Source organism: Bos grunniens, chromosome 3, assembly GCF_055505025.1.
Source record: "Bos grunniens cultivar Pamir isolate PY7600 chromosome 3, Bosgru_T2T1.0, whole genome shotgun sequence".
Taxonomy (NCBI): domain Eukaryota; kingdom Metazoa; phylum Chordata; class Mammalia; order Artiodactyla; family Bovidae; genus Bos; species Bos grunniens.
Window position 1 is genome coordinate 108,779,813 of NC_141167.1, and position 17,403 is coordinate 108,797,215.

General features: G+C 39.4%; 2 long non-coding RNA genes across 4 annotated transcripts in view; both read left to right on the forward strand.

Annotated features, from left to right (window-relative positions):
* The window catches only part of LOC147376734 (uncharacterized), a 32,941-nt gene continuing 15,538 nt past the window's right edge, over window positions 1-17,403 (forward strand). Inside the window, exons 1-2 of one of the 3 annotated variants that reach the window (XR_015161210.1) lie at window positions 94-1,707; window positions 15,835-16,367. This is a non-coding gene — a long non-coding RNA (uncharacterized LOC147376734). Of the gene's footprint in view, window positions 1,708-15,834; window positions 16,368-17,403 lie in introns of those variants that run through there. The other 2 variants (XR_015161211.1, XR_015161212.1) reach the window with 2 other exon arrangements.
* On the forward strand, window positions 10,887-13,252 carry LOC147376735 (uncharacterized). The gene is made up of 2 exons (XR_015161213.1): window positions 10,887-11,981; window positions 12,121-13,252. It is a non-coding gene; the product is annotated as an uncharacterized LOC147376735 (long non-coding RNA).

Below are 17,403 nucleotides of genomic sequence, written 5' to 3' on the forward strand. Positions count from 1 at the left end.
ATAATGCTACAATAAAAATGAGGGTGCAGACATCTCTTTGAAATGATGATTTCATTTCCTTAGGATACCCAGAAGTGCAATTGATGACTATATGGTAGTTTTCTTTTTAATTTTTGGGGAAACATCTGTGCTCTTTTCCATTGTGACTGCACCAATTTACAATTTCATCAACAGTGCACAAATATTCTCTTTTCTCCACCTCCTCAGCAGCACTTGCTATCACTTGTCTTTTTGGTAATAGTCATTTTAACAGATGTGAGGTGATATTTCACTCTGGTTCTGATTTGAATTTCCCTGATGACTAGTAATTGAGCAACTTTTCACATACCAATAGTAATTTGAATATCTTCTTTGGAAAAATGTCTATTAAGTTCCTTTGTACTTTTGAAAAATGTATCATTTGTGTATTTTTGCTACTGGATTGTGCCTTGTTTGTATTTCAGATATTAACCCTTTATCTGATATATGATTTGCAAATATTTTTTCCCATTCCCTAGTTGCCTATTCATTTTGTTGATCATTTATTTTGCTGTGCAGAAGTTTTTTAGTTTAATGTCATAGTTAGCATATCTTATATTATACAATAAGGGGATAAGAGATGGAATTAAAAAAAGATATTTAAGACGTTATATATAATATAAATATATACACTGCACACACAAATGTCCTCATAACAAAATGAGAAAAAATATATGACAATTACAGTCCTTGCTTCTGATTTCTGTAACTTGAATATGGTAGCTGGTATTTATAACTACATAACCCATTTTGTATTTCCTTTGCTTTCAGCATGATAGTTTGGTGGTCTGTGGTTAAACGTCAATCTTTACTAAGGCCCAGTAGTAGGCCAAATGCTGTTTCTTAGAAAGAGAATAATTATCCACAATGACAGGGCTGTGCTTCAAAATCCTGAGGGCCTTCACTGTGACTCGCTTATAGAGAGCTGCTAAGTCTCCAATCAGCAACCCCTTCAAGCACCAGTGGATCTGTTGGATCACATGACTTGAGCACAAAGAAGTTAGCTCAGCAGCCTGGACCTATCACACAGCCTTCTCTTGTTCTGGGCCCTACTCGAAACTCATAGCTTTTCAGGTCATCTGGTAATCGGCTGGAGTAGCACATACAAATGAGGAGCAAGTTATTACAAAATCCAAACAGACTTCCAGGCATTGTGGCTAGGTTGTTTTTTGTTTTGGTTTGGGTTTTTTTGGTTGTAGGAGGGACCAGATGTACAGCAATGTATCCTCTACCTTAGAAAGGATAGTTCAACTCGCCCTGTACCATCAAACCCCTAGAGGTTTCACTAAAGTAAAAAGTCCCTGATTTTTGTTAAGTTTATTTCCCACCCTCTAATACACATATGTTTTAACCAATATGTCTAGAGTTAGTTGCAACTACTCACTCATTAGGTCCAATCAGCACAACATCAATGTAAAGAACCAATGTGATATATTGTGGAAAGGAGAGGTGACCAAGATCCCTGCAAGTTATGTTGCATTGGCAAAGATTCTGAAGCTGGGAAAGTTTAAGGACAGGAGAAGAAGGGGATGACAGAGGATGAGATGGTTGGATAGCATCATCGACTCAATGGACATGAGTTTGAGCAAACGCTGGGAGCTAGTGATGGACCTAGAAGCATGGCGTGCTGCAGTTCATGGAGTCACAAAGCACTGGACATGACTTAATGACTGAACAGCAACAATTCAGGTGAGAGTTGATATAACCTTCAAATAGAACAATGAAAGTTTAATTATTGCTCTTGTCAGCAGAAAGAAAACTGCTTCCAGTGATTTTTTTTTAACAGGGATGGAGAAATAAGGATTTGCCAGATCATTAGCTATATACCAGGTAGCAGGGGATGAGTTAATCTGGTCAAGCAGTGAAACCACATCTGTTACAGCAGCTGTAGCTCAAGTCACCACCTCAGTCCTTTGTAAGCAAGCCTAACTCTTATAACCCACTGTTGTTTTCTAAGACCCATCTGTCTTCTGCACAGTTAAAATAGGCAAGTTGGTTGGGAATGGGAACCAATGCCCCTGCATGTTTTAATTTCTTGGCACTAATCTGTGAGGTTCCTCTGCAAACATAGAGTTACCCATGGTTTACTTTTTTAGGTAGAGTTGGTTCTAGTGGCTTTCACTTTACCTTTCATACCGGAATAGCTCTCACTTCACGTCAGGGAACCAGTGTGAGGATTCTGCCAGTTGCTGAGTATGTCTATTCCAAACATACATTCCAATTATAAGTTTGTATATTTGTTTACTGACTTAAAGAAATATATATATTTCTTTATAGTAAATATATATATATATATATTTCTTTATAGTAAATATATATATATATTTACTTTAAGGAATTGGCTCATGTGACTGTGGAAGATTGGTGCTTCCAAAAGCTCAAGGGGTAGGCCAGAAGGCTGAAGCTTCAGAAAAGATTTGCAGCTTAAGTCCAAAAGCAGTCTGCTGGAAGAATTTCTTTGTGCTCAGAGGAGATCAGTCCTTGTTGTATTAAGGCTTTCAGCTGATTAGAAGAGGCCCACCCACACTAAAGGGAAGCCCATGAAGGGTAATAAGCTTTACTCAACTTTATAGATTTAAATGTTAATCTCATCCTAAAAACACCTTCATGAAGATATCAAGAATAATTTTTGACCAAATAAGTGGGTGCCATGGCCCAGCCAATTTGACATATAAAAAATGGCTATGCATTCTAATAGTCTTGCCTGGGAAATCTCATGGAGGGAGGAGCCTGACGGGCTATACAGTCCATGAGGTTGCAAGGAGTCGGACATGACTGACCACACATATAATATGAGTATGGAAATAGAAGATGTGAGCAATACTGTCTAAAACAAACTCACCCTAACAGAAACACAATAGATGACTTCACCCAACAACAAAAAATATATTTGTTCTCAGGTGTGCATGAACCGTGCTTCAGAGCCTTATATTAGGCCACAGAATAAAGCTCAGTAAATTTAAATAGAATCAAATCATACAAAGTATTTTCTCTGACCACGCTTGAATGAAGCTAGAACTCAGTAACAGAAGGAAGACTAGAAACATCACCAATACGTGGAATTTAAATGACACACAATAAAACAACCTGTGGATCAAAGGCAAACACACAAGGGAAATAAAAAAAAAAAGAAAGAAACAGTGGGAGGCTTTTAGTCTAAGATGGCAATGTAGGAAGACCCTGCAGTCATCTCCTCTCATGCAGATACTGAATCTACACATCTGTAGGGAGCGATTCCTCCTAAAGAACTAAAGGCTGATTGAACAGCTTCTGTACAACAAATGATAGAGTGACCACCTAGAGGTGGGTAGGAAAAATGAAGATGTGGTATGAACAGGAAAGCCATTTCTGATGTGGAAAAATGCAATAAGAAGGAATATCACTGAGGGGCCCATGCACAGATTAGCCCACCCTGGGGGGCACAATAATAAAACAGTGGTTTAAAAAATCACCTGGGCCATACATAAAGGAAATCCATTTACTAACTGTTGAACATCTGCCAAAAGGGAAAATGGAATTTTCTCCAGGGTTGGAGGCATGAGAGAGTACTATTATTGTTCTTCCCCTTGATAGCACGGGCGGGAATATGTCTAGACACTCTAGCTGGCCTGCCAAGGTCACCCCAGCACATCCCAGGCACTTGACCCCAACCAACTACAGCTTCCCCTAAGTTGGCCCAGAACCATACACCTTGGTTTCCCCAACCTGTGCCTGCCCCAGCGTCACCTGTCCTTACAAAGTAGCCCCAATGTGGTGTGCCCCAGGACCACCCTTCCCCTCAGGCCTGCACTTACTCCAGCTCTGGTGACGCTAGTGGTAAGAACTCAGCTGCCAATGCAGGTGATGTAAGAGATGCAGGTTCAAACCCTGGGTCAGGAAGATCCCCTGGAAAAGGGAATGGCAACCCACTCCAGTATTCTTGCCTGGAGAATCCTATGGACAGAGGGGCCTGGTGGGCTACAGTCCATGGGGTCACAAAGAGTTGGACATGAATGAGGCAACTCAGCATGCATGCATGTAGCAGCTCCACTGGAATGGCCCCAGCTCAGTGCATGCTGAGAACCCTGGCCTGTGCTTACCCCTGTTACAGCCCTCCTGCTCTGGTATATTCTGGGACCCCACCCCTCAATCCATGTCTGCTCCAACTCCAGCCATCCTGGAGAGCAATCCTGGCATGGCGCATTACAGGAACCACCTACCCTGTGCCCCCTCCAGCCCCGGCCATCCTGCGAAGACAGCCCCAGTATGGTGCAACCCAGGATATTCCACACTGGCATCTACTTCAGCTCCAGACAACCTGCCAAAGCTTCTTAGCACAGTCTACAAATGGGACATACCTCCAAGACCAGGAGAGGTAGTGGTTTGGCCTAATTCATAGACACAAACACAGAAAGTCAAACTAAATGAAGAGACAGAGATACATGTTTCATGTAGTAGTAAATAAAAGAACAAGATAAAATTCCAGCAATAAAAACCCTAATAAAATGGAGATAAGTGATTTACCTGATGAAGACTTCAAAATAATGGTCATAAGGAGACTAACTGAACTTGGTAGAAGAATGTAGGAACACAGTAAGAAGTTCACAAAGATTTAGGAAAAGTAAGAAAGAACCAGTCAGAGCTAAAGAATGCAACAACTGAAATTAAAAATACACTAGAGGGAATCAGTTGTAGATTAAATGATACAGAAATGGATGAGTGATCTGGAAGATAATCAAGCAGCAAAAACAAAAAAAAATAATTTTTAAAAATGAAGATAGTTTGGCATCTGGGAAAATATCAAGTGTACCAACATTTGTATTACAGGGTTTCAGAAGGAGAAAAGAGACAGAGAAAGGGGTAAAAAAATATATTTAAAGAAATAATGACTAAAAACTTCCCTAACCTGGGAAAGGAGACACATATCCAGGTCTAGGAATGACAGAGAGTTTCAAACAAGATGAACTGAAAGAGGTTCATAACAAGACATGATCATAATTAAAATGACAAATGTGAAAGATAAAGAGAGAATTTTAAAGGCTGCAAGAGAAAAATGACTAGTCACATACAAGAGGACCCCCACAAGACTATCAGATGATTTTCAGCAAAAATTCGGTAGGCCAGAGGGGAGTGGAATGATGTATTTAAAGTGCTGAATTAAAAAAAAAAAAAAAAAAAGATGACTTACAACCAGAATACTTTACTTGACAAGGTTATCAACCAGGATTGAAGGAGAGGACTTCCCTGGTGACTCAGTGGATAAGAATCCATCTGCCAGTGCGGGGGACATGGGTTCAATCCCTGGACTGGGGAGTTTCCACATTCCACGGAGCAACAAAGCCCATGTACCACAACTACTGAGCCCACATGCTGCACCTGCGGAAGCCCACACACCTAGAGCCTGTGCTCCACAACAAAAGATGCCACCACAATGAGAAGTCCACACACCGCAGCAAAGAGTGGCCCCCACTCACCACACCTGGACAAAGCCTGTGCACTGCAAGACCCAGAACAGCCAAAAAATAAATAAATAAATAAAAATTATTTTAAAAAGAATTGAAGGAGAGAGAGAGTTTCTTAGGCAAGCAAAACTAAACAAGCTGACTCAATAAATTGGCTTTAAAGAAATGTTAAAGGGTCTTCTTTAAGCAGAAAAGAAAAGGCCACAACTAGAAATGAGAAAGAAGAATCTCACCAGTAAAGGCAAATATGTAGTTAAGGCAATGGATCAGCCACTTGAAAGCTAGAATGAAAGTTAAAAGACAAAAGTAGTAAAATTAACTGTAACTTCAATAAATATTTAATAAATACACTCAAAGTTAAAAGATGTAAAGTATTCCATAAAAGACATTAAATTTGGAGGAAGAGAAGAAAAAATGTAGTACTTTTAGAATGCACCTGAACTTTAAGTGACTGTCAGCTTAACAATTATGTACATCATTGTAACAACAAACAATGTGTACAGTAGATAAAAAAAAAAAAAAAAAAAGGAATCCAAACATAACACACACACCAAAAAAATCATCAAACTAGAAGGGAAAAGCCAAGGGAAGAAGAAAGGAACAGAAAACCAAATAAACAACCAGACAACAAAATGGCAATAATTACATATTTATCAATAATCATTTTGAATGTAAATAGACTAAATGTACCAATCAAAATACATAGGGTGGTTGAATGAATTTTTTAAAAAAAAGATCCATCTATATACATGTTCCCCATCGTGTATAGATGGATCTTTTTTTAAAAAAATTCATTCAACCACCCTATGTCTTTTGATTGGTACATTTAGTCTATTTACATTCTGGCGGAGTCATGTTGATATATGGCAAAACCAATACAATATTGTAAAGTTAAAAAAAAAAGATCCATCTATATGCTGCCTACAAGAGACAAATGAAAATGAAAGCTGGGTTAGCAATACTTATATCAGACAAAACAGACTGTTTAAAAAAGATCGTAATAAAAGACAAAGGAGAACATTCCTCTGAGATTAGAATCAAGACAAGGATACTCAATCTAGCCACTTTTATTCAACATAGTATTTGGAGTACTAGCCACAGCCATTGGATAAAGAAATTAAAAAATTGAAACCAGAAGGAAATAAAATGTCATTACTTGTAGATGACATGATACTATATATAGGAAATCATAAAGACTCCAGCAAAAAATATTAGAACTAATAAATGAGTTCAGTAAAGTTCCAGGATAAAAAATTTATATACAAGACATTTATTGCATTTCTACACACTACTAACAAACTATCAGAGAGAAAATAGAAATCAATTTTATTTAAAAATGCATCAAAAAGAATAAAATACCTGAGAATAAATTTAACCAAGGAAGGAAAAGACCTATACACTGAAAACTATAGGACACTGATGAAATAAATTGATGATAAACAAATAAGTGGAAATAAAATTTTGTTTTCATGGATTTGAAGAAACAATATTGTTAAAATGTCCATACTACTCAAAACAATCTATAGATTTGTTGCAATCTCAACTGAAATTCCAGTGGTAATTTTCAAAGAAATAATCTAAAATTTGTATGGAATCACAAAACAAAGAAAAAATATGCAAAGCAGTTTTGAGAAAGAAGAACAAAGCTGGAAACATCACACTCCTTGATTTCAAACTGTACTAAAATGCTAAAATAATGAAAATAATATGGTACTGGCACAAAAATAGACATATAGATTAACAGAACAGAATAGAGAACCCAGAAATAAACTCATAGTCATAAGATCAATTAGTCTACAACATAAGAGGCAAGAAAATACAATGGGGAAAGACAGTGTCTTCAATAAATGATTCTGAAAATAACTTAACAGCTGCATGCAAAAGAATGAAACTAAACCATTTCCTTTTACTATATACAAAAATAAACTCAGTATAGACTAAATCTAAGACCTGAAACCATAAAATTCCTGGAAGAAAACATAGGTAGTATGCTCTTTATCATGATTCTTAGCAATATTTTTTTGTATCTGTCTCCTCAGGTGATGGTAGCAGGAACAACCAAAACAAATGGCACCATTAATATGTTAAACTAAACAGCTTCTGCACAGTGAAGAAAACTGTCAACAAAATGAAAAGGCAACCTCCTGAATGAGAAAAGATATTTGCAAATGATACATTTGATAAGAGATTAATATCCAAAATTTATAAAAGAACTCATATATGTTAATATCAAATGAAAAACTTAAACAGTGCAATTTAAAAATGGGCAGGACTTGAAATTTTTCTGAAGAAACACAGAGATGGCCAACAGACACATGGCAAATGCTCAAATCACTAATCTTTGTTGTCATTTAGTTGTCATTTAGTTACTAAGTCATGTCTGATTCTTTGAGACCCCATGGACTGCAGCTCTCAAGGCTTCTCTGTCCAAGGCATTCTCCAGACAAGAATACTGAAGTGGGTTGCCATTTGCTTCTCCAGGGGATGTTTCTGACCCAGGGATGGAACCTTTGTCTCCTGCATTGGCAGGCATTGGCAGACAGATTCTTTACCACCGAGCAACCAGGGAAGCTCCCACTAATCATTAGGGAAGTCCAAATCAAAATCAAAATGAGATATTGCCTCACACCTGTCAGAAAGACAATTATCAGAAGACAAGAAATAGCAAGTACTGGCAAGTATGAGGAAAAAGGGAGCACTTGGGCACTGTTGGTGGAAATGTAAATTGGCACAGCCACTATGCAGAACAGAACGGAGTCTCATCAAAAACATAACAGTAGAACTGCCATAGGATCCAGCAATTCCATTTCTCTGCATTTATCTGAAGAATATGAAAACATTAATTTGAAAAGATACATGCACTATTTTACAGCATTATTTACAATAGCCAAGATAACAAAGCAACCTGAATGTCCACTGATAAATAAATGGATAAAGAAAATGTAGCTTATGCATATAATGGAATATTACTCGGCATAGAAAAATAAAACCTTGGCATTTGCAATGAGGTGAATGGGCCTAGAAGATATCATTTTAAGCTAAATAAATCAAAAAAATAAAGACAAATATGTCCTGATTTCCCTTATATGTAGCATCTAAAAAGCAAAACAAATGAAAAAACATAACTAAACAGATACAGACTCATGGATACCGAGAACAAATTGGTGGTTGCCAGAGGCAGGACTGGTGAGGCAATGGATGAAATAGGCAAAGGGAATTAAAAGATACAAAGTACTAGTTATAAATAATTAAGTCATAGGGATGTAATTATACACCATAGGGAATATAGTGAATAATATTGCAGTAACATTGCATGGTGACAGATGGTAACTAGAGTTATTGTGGTGATCAAACATATAAAATTTACTATAATGTAATGTATTAAATCACTATGCTGTACACCTGCAACAAATATGATATTGTAAGTCAATTATACTTAAATTAAAAAGAGAAAAGCAAACACTCTGAGATGTAGGGAAATGGAAGAAAACCTGCCAAAACATGGGATGCAGCGAGGCAGTAGCCAGAGGGTAATTTATGACAGTAAATGCATATATTTAAAAAGAAGAAAGATCTCAGGTTAATGATCTAACTTTACACCTTAAAGACGTAAATGAAGGGACTTTCTTGGTTGTCCAGTGGTTGAGAACCCACCTGCCAATGTAGATCAGTTGATCCCTGGCAACTGTAGATTTCCAGGCAATGTAGATCAGTTGCCAGGCAATGTAGATCAGTTGATCCCTGGCAACTGAGCCTATGAGCTGCAATCACTGAGCCCATGTGCAACAAATACTGAAGCCTGTGTACCCTAAAGCCTGTGCTCCACAACTGTAGATTGCCAGGCAATGTAGATTGCCAGGCAATGTAGATCAGTTGATCCCTTGCAACTACAATTGATCCCTGGCAACTACAGGGATCAGTTGATCCCTGGCAACTACAATTGCCTGGCAACTGTAGATTGCCAGGCAATGTGGATCAGATTGCCAGGCAATGTAGATCAGTTGATCCCTGGCAACTGAGCCCATGAGCTGCAATCACTGAGCCCATGTGCAACAAATACTGAAGCCTGTGTACCCTAAAGCCTGTGCTCCACAACGAGAGAAGCCACTGTAAGGAGAAGCCTGCGTGCTGCAACTACAGAGTAGCCCCCATTCACCATAATTAGAGAAAACCCAAGAACAGCAACAAAGAGCCCATGTGCTGCATCAAAAACCCAGCATAGACAAATATAAATAATAAAAAAAAACTAAAAAGAAGTGTAACAAAACCCAAAATTAACAGATAGAAGGAAACAATACAGATTAGAGCTGAGATAAATGAAATATTCAATAGATAATAGAAAAACAATGAAAAGGATCAACATAACCAAAATTGTTTTTTTTTTTAAACTCAACAAAATTGGCAAACCATTAGTGAGACTGACAAAGGAAAATTAAATAGAAGACAAAAATCACTAATCATAGAAATGAAATGGAACATTCAAACACCAGCAAGCTATATAATGTAGATGAAATGGACAAATTTTTAGAAATACAAATGAGCAAAACTGACTCAAGAAGAAATAGAAAACCACAACAAACCTATAGCAAATAAAAGGATTGAGGGAGTAGCCAAAAGAACATTCCAACAAAGAGAAGTGCAGGACTAGGTCATTACACTGATGATTTTTACTCAAACAGTTAAAGAAGAATTAGCACCAATTCTTCTAAAATTAGAATTAACAGCAGATAGAGTATTTTCTAACTTGTTCTTGAGCATAATATTACACTGATACCAAAAGCAGATAAGGAAACCACAAGAAAATTATAGACCAATATATCTTACAAATGCAGACACAAAAATGATCAGCAAAATATCAGCAAACTGAACCTAATAACATTTAAAAGATTATAAATAACTGAAGAGAATCAAACACTAAAATTATTCTATACCTGTGGCAGATTCATTTTGATATATGGCAAAACCAATACAATATTATAAAATTAAATAAAATTAAATTAAAAAAATAAAAAATAAAATTATTCTAATGTTTAAATAAAAAATTCTTAGTATAACAGTGGGCAGTAGCCATAAGTGCCTCATTTAATCTAGGCTCCAGAAACATCCTTTTTTCCAAAAGGGGAAATGGAGCAGTTGGTCTGACTGAGGAACAATATTTTAGGCTCCAATGTTACCTTCCTAAGAGATTTTCACAGGTAATTCTGGCCAAAGCAATGTTTGTGTCACTCCCCACAATCATTAGCAAGAGAGTTCACCACCTGTGATCCACAAGAAAGTAGCTAAATTTTCTGCTAAACCAAGAGGAACTGAGAAACCTTGGGGAGAATTATTAGTTAGCTGCTTCTAAGTTCCTTGGTAGCTCAGATGGTAAAGCATCTGTCTAGAATGTGGGAGACCCGGGTTTGATCCCTGGGTTGGGAAGATCCCCTGGAGAAGGCAATGGCAACCCACTCCAGTACTCTTGCCTGGAAAATCCCATAGACCGAGGAGCCTGGTAGGCTACAGTCCATGGGGTCACAAAGAGTCGGATACGACGGAGCGGCTTCACTTCACTTCTAAGGGGCCCAGCCTGTAGCATATTTTCTTGAGGGTGGTTTGTAGACCAAGTTTTCACACAGTGTGGGGTGGAGGTGATGTCCTTCAGCAGGTCGTCTGAGGACACTGGGTCCCGAGATCCCTCTCAGGAGCAGAGGCAGAGAAAATAGAGGGCCAGGCTGAATTCCCAAGGGGATGCTTAAAGAGGAGCACCCCTCTCTCCTTGAAAGCTGAGAAGTGACCACAGGATGGTCAGGGGTCTTCTCTTTGAAGGTGCTTCCCTAAACAGGTTCACCAGTTGTCAGTCCCTGTCAGGATACAAGAATAGAACAGGACAGGGTGAAGAGACAGAGCAGAGGCCTTGAAGTCCCCACAGAAGAGCTGGGTTGGGGAGAGGTGGCTAAATCCCAGGACATGACATGTCCTAAATCCCAGGACACGACAACTCTGAGGGGTCTTAGAGGGGACATTCCCAGCCCCCTCCTGTCACAGAGCAGGAGATGCCCCAGGGGGTGAACCTGTCCTGGGTCACACAGGGCAGAGCCACACCTGGCACCAGGGCTGCGGGCTCCCAGCTCAGAGCTTCTCCCCTGCAGGAGCTCCCACCAGCTCCCCACCCTGTTTCTGACCTCCCCAGGGGCTTCTCTTCCAGCACTGCTGTCTCATCACCAGGATCTGAGAAGCTCCTGGAGGCTCATCCTCTAACTTGCCTATCCTGGGAAAAGGGAAGGAAAGAACTTAGAGGGGTTTAGCAGAACAGGGGCTTCTGGCCAGCTGAGGGTTAAACAACAGTCCAGCCAGACTCCCCACTTGCTGAAAAGGAGGGAACCAGGGAGAGAGGCGGCTCGGTCCTCAGGCTTCAGGGAGATCCACCCAGGTGCTGACAGTGAGCACCAGCTGCGGTGAAGTTTAAAGAAGACTTAGAGAAGAAAGGCAAAGCGCTCAGATCTACAAAGATGCTAATCTTTAAAGAGGAAGAAAAAAAAGGTACTAGAGGAAGGTGTGGTAGTAAACAAGATTGAGTTTAACATGTATTTAAATAATATAAAACTAGAATCGTTCATATGTGTTAACACAAAATTTTATTGACTGTTCTTACCCTAATACCACATTGTGCAACCCACAGGAACCTCTGAACTCATGCATCAGATCCGGCCTCCATTTCTTTGTGTGTGGAGCCCATAATGGCAAACAGCTTTCTTACCTCCCTCCTTGCCAACAGACACAGAGACACTCCAGATTCTAGTGACTTCTCTGCTAATGCAACAAAATAGCTTCAACTACCTGGTAAATGGTACTCTCATTGCAGCCTTGTCACCACCATAGGCCATTTTGCTTTTTCTGTTCATCCCAGAGCTCTAAACAAAATGCACATTCACAAATTACAAGACAGTGCTTTTTTCTCCTTTTGTATACCAAAGACATCAGAATCCAAGGAGCCCTCCTAGAAGTCAGCCATTCCTCTCCCTGGCTCTACACAATTCCCTCCCTTCCCAGGAGGCCAGGCCACTCACTAAGGAGGAGGCTGTTATATCCCAGGGTCAAAGAGGCCCAGTAGACATGGGGGTCCCCTGAGCAGGGCCTCAGTGCAGGCTGCCTATGTTGGGGATTTTCTCCCCGGGACTTGGAAGCGACGAACCTGAAAGAAGGACACTCGGACAGTCTCTTGCAAGGACTGACAAGTTTATTTCTGCAGTCAAGCCTTTTTATAGAAGTAGGAACAAAGAGCTTAGAGTATACAGCCAGCAGAGCGCTGTATACTCTAATCAGTAAAAATATTTCAAGGACAGCACGCTCTAAGTGACCCATGAGCTTATCCCATAACCTGTTTTCTCAAGTAACATCCTTAATATTTGTTATTAAATCTTGGCGCCAGGCATAATCAAAGGCAGGAGATGATTTTCTGCCTGGGTACATCAAGCCAGGGTATTTCTGGCCCTTCGCCATTTTCCCAAGGACTTCCTCCAACCGGCTATTTTGTACTGGGCTTCCCAACAGCCTGCCACCTGTGCAGCTACCGAGAAATCATCAGAATGGACAGAGGCAAGAGAAAAGTAAAAGCTCGAGCTCTAGGGGCATTTTACATGATTCTTCCAGGGTGGAGCTAGCAAATCAGTTCTTATTTGACCACTGGCCAACAAATTTATTCCAAGGAGACAGCCTCACCACTGAAGAGAAAAGCCTTTCATCTCATCTCCAGTACCTACAGTGTGAACTCAGTAAATAATTATAGAATAAATGTGGAAATAGCCATGGTCTATGATTTGTCTGGTATTATGTTAGATACGCCTCATTCCCTGCAGTTATGACTACCTTGGTGTTTCCATACATCCCACCCTTATATCCACCTACTTACTATGCTTCGCTGTTTTCTTAGGTTAACAGCTCTGCCTCAGGCAGACCTGACCACCAGTGTCAACCTGTGGTCAGGCACTGAAGTCAAGCTTTACAGAAAGCCTGAACTAGGCTTGGGTTCTCTCTCAGCCGCAATCAATGAGCCAGTTTCCTTTCTGACCTTTCATAAACTTCAACTTGTTGATTGCCTACATAAGACGGTATGAGCAAAGCAATTTCTTATTCAGAGTGTGATCTCTTCACATCCCCAGTGCAAATATTGGCATTTAACTTTTTCTGGGAATCAGTATTATGACCCTATAGCCTCCAGGTTTGGCAATATTTACTAATATTATATGGCTTTACATGCATCATTTCAATTAATCTGTAATACATTGACTTGAACCCTCAGAATAACTGTATTATCTAAGAATTACACATAGTTTATGAATAAGCATCCCAGATGTCCAGAGGATTAAATAACTTGTCCACCTTACACGTTCATGCTGCTAAGTCACTTCAGTCATGTCCAACTCTTTTCAACCCCGTGGACTATAGCCATGGGATTCTCCAGGCAAGAATTCTGGAGGGGTTGCCATGCCCTTCTCCAGGGGCATCTTCCTGACCCAGGGATTGAACTTGCATATCTTTTGTCTCCTGCATTGGCAAGTGGGTTCTTTACCACTAGTGCTACCTGGGAAGCCCTGGCAAGGTGTTCAGAAGCTGTCAGCACCAGCTTAAACATGGACATGCCCAGGAAGGGAAGGAGAGTGTTGATTCTGAGAAACTCAAGTCAGGACTGTGAGAAGCCTGAGAAGAAAGAAGATATGGGGAGGATACTGCAACCCGGAAGGATAAGGGATAGGATAAGGGGAAGACGGAGTACATGCTCTGAGCATGTACTCTTTTTCATGACCACTGCGCCCAAGATAACCACACTGGGCTAGGTTATAGGGAGGAAAAAGCAGCTCTAGGAGCAGGCTCACAGGAGGATGATCTTTGAATATCTGTTTCTCTTTCCCTCATCCTTTAGACCTATTTACTATTAAAAATATTTTTAATTAAAAAGAACAAAATTTCATAATATAATACCAGGATAACAGGTGGTTTCAATGGATCATTAAAGGGGGAGTATATAAACACTGAACAACTTTAGCTTTAAGAAGAGAAAAGAATATAATTCAACACACATGTTAAAGTGTAAAGTATAGAAAATGGTGGGGGTAAAAGCCTTCAAAATTCTCTTTTCCATAAAAGCACTGAGAAAACCTGTTATTTTTATTTGTTGGTATTTATATTTTTTAGTATGTAAGGTAAGGAACCTCTGGGATTACAATCAGATAAGAAAAAACAAAAGCATCTCATGAAAGAGATATAATTACAGCTGATACAAAAATAAGAAATGTAGCCTCTTGATACAGACAAATTATTGTATTAAAAACACAAATTGCAGTTCTAGGGGTGGAGATAGGGAAGACATTTAATAGCTTCTTTTCAGTGTACCATGAGGATGAATTTTGAAAAGACAAAAGTGATTTATGAATCTATGGAAATATCACTAGGGAAGAAAAACTAGCAATAAATTTTGTAAGTTTAACTGGAAAATATCTAACTTGGAAAAAAATCTTGGTTTCAAATAAGGAAAACCTGTTAACATTAGAGTACTTTTCAGAACTCTGAAAATTAACCAATGGCTTGCAACACCCCAAGGGGAATATATTAAAGAAAAACAGCTTAGTCTCAGTAAGAACAGAGAGCTTTGTGGTGTTTTAACTTGCCTCAGTCCCACCCTTTACTCTGTACCTCCCTTGTAGTTTTGAAAAATAACAGCTTGAATTCATGGTAAAACTAGCAGTCTAGCAGCCACTTGAAAGAGCAGAACAGGGCTGGAGCTCTTTTTAAAGGTTCTTGTGCAAAGAACTGTCATTATTGGCCTCTTTGGTGGCTCCCTGGAGGAGCCCATTTCCACCGATGTCCGTATTTCACCTAATTCAGTGCTCTCCTTTTACCTGGAGGTGGGTATTTATTGAAAGTGATACTGAGCAGGGCCCCATGCAGCTTCTGGGCACAAAGCCCTTCTGTGTCTCCTTTTCTTTGTTTACAAGAAACAGCCTTCATTCAGCTTCCATGACCTTCCTGAGATTCCAGCAGTTGTTTATTAGAGAAAGAAAAGGATGTGAGACCAGGAGGAAACAAAACAGTAAGATAAACAATAGTGTAGCCTTGGGACAAGGTCCTAGTTCCCCATCTGCAGATACACACAAAAATATTGTCTGACATTTTACAAATTTATTTTTAATTGAGAGATAATTGCTTTACACTGTTGTATTGGTTTTTGCCATACAACAATGTGAATCAGTCATAAGTACACATATGTCCCCTCCCTCCTAAACCTGCCTCCCACTTCCACCCCATCCCACTCCTCTCGGTTGTCACAAAGCACCCAATTGAGCTCCCTGTGTTATACAGCAAATTCCCACTATCTATTTTACATAATATTTTTTAGCTGTTTTGCAGATACTGAAACCCCCTCCAGATGGGAAAATTTAATGATTAATGACGTTATGCTGCCCACAAGCACGTAGACCCCAGTTGGAACCTGAAGGTTGATAATGGAGACTCCTACTTACCTCACCACCAATTCGTCTGAAGAAAGTCCAAGAGCTGATCACATGCTCTTTGAACCATTACTATAAAACTTCTCGCTGTCCTGTCCAAGTTGGGACACATAGTTTTTAGAGGCAAGAGTATGCTATATACCCCTTTTCCTGGCAAAGAAATAAAGCTATCCTCTTCCATTAAAAGAAGTCCCTTGCATGTACAGGCCTAAGCTCTCGTTTCTTCCTGATGTTGAGAATCTGCACAAGCACGCTTTCCTGGTTGACATGCTGTGTGTATTGTTACACATTGATGCTGGAAACAGTAATGCTATCCTGACTCCATGATGAGATGCTATGTTTTTCTGAACTTTGCCCTCTGTATTTTTCCCTAATTTTAATCTGTATTTTTCCTTGTAATAAACTGTAATCTTGGGGCTTCCTTGGTGGCTCAGATGGTAAAGAATCTGCCTGCAATGCAGGAGACCTGGGTTTGATCCCTGGGTTGAGAAGATCCCCTGGAGAAGGGAATGGCTTCTCACTCCAGTATTTTTGCCTGGAAAATTCCATGGACAGAGGAGGCTGGTGAGCTATAGTCTATGGGGTTGCAAAGAGCCAGACACAACTGAGCAACTAACCCAACACTTGAATATAATAGACTTCAGAGAGTCTGTGAGTCCTGAGTCCTGCTGATGAAAAAAAATCAGTCTAAGAAAGAAATAGATTTTTTTTTTTATTTCATAGAAGTATAGTTGATTCACAATGATATGCCAATTTCTGCTGTATAGAAATGTATATATTCTTTTTCATATTCTTTTCCATTATGGTTTATCACAGGATATTGAATACAGTTCCCTGTGTAGAAAATTTTATTCAAGCCAAATTGAGAGTTATAACCTGGGAACAGTTTCTCATAAAGCTCCAAGAACTGTACTGCCCATTAGACATCAAAACACAGTTACACGGGCTTCTGAGACAGAGGGCTGTGCATTAAATGATATCAATTGATATCATTGCAGATACCAATCTTCAAAATCCAGATCTTTAAGTACAAAGTGATGGGTCATTGGGACCATTTATAGATCAAGAAGCAATGTTTCTTTTAAGGAGTTTTCTTGTTGGCACTAAGAGAATGTTGTTCTTTAAGATTGAAAAGGTATTTCTGCCCATGGGAAGGTTTCGCCAATGCACAATGCAGATACACAATACATGGAAGAGGAGACATGGCCAAAGGGTAGAGAACATTTTTTAAGTTTACATTTTTTGTCTTGCCATAAAATATGAAATTTTCACAGTCCTTGTAACAAAGGAGTTCTGTGACCACCACAACTAAAAATGTTTTTTAGAAAGGGAAAAAAGGAGTTCATGAGTCGTTCTAACAAAGCTATCAAAACTTGAGGGTGGCTGGACTTGCAGTTAGTGCCAGATGTGTAAGTGTTCTTGTGTGGACAGTGCCTCCTAACCTAACAGTGAGCCTG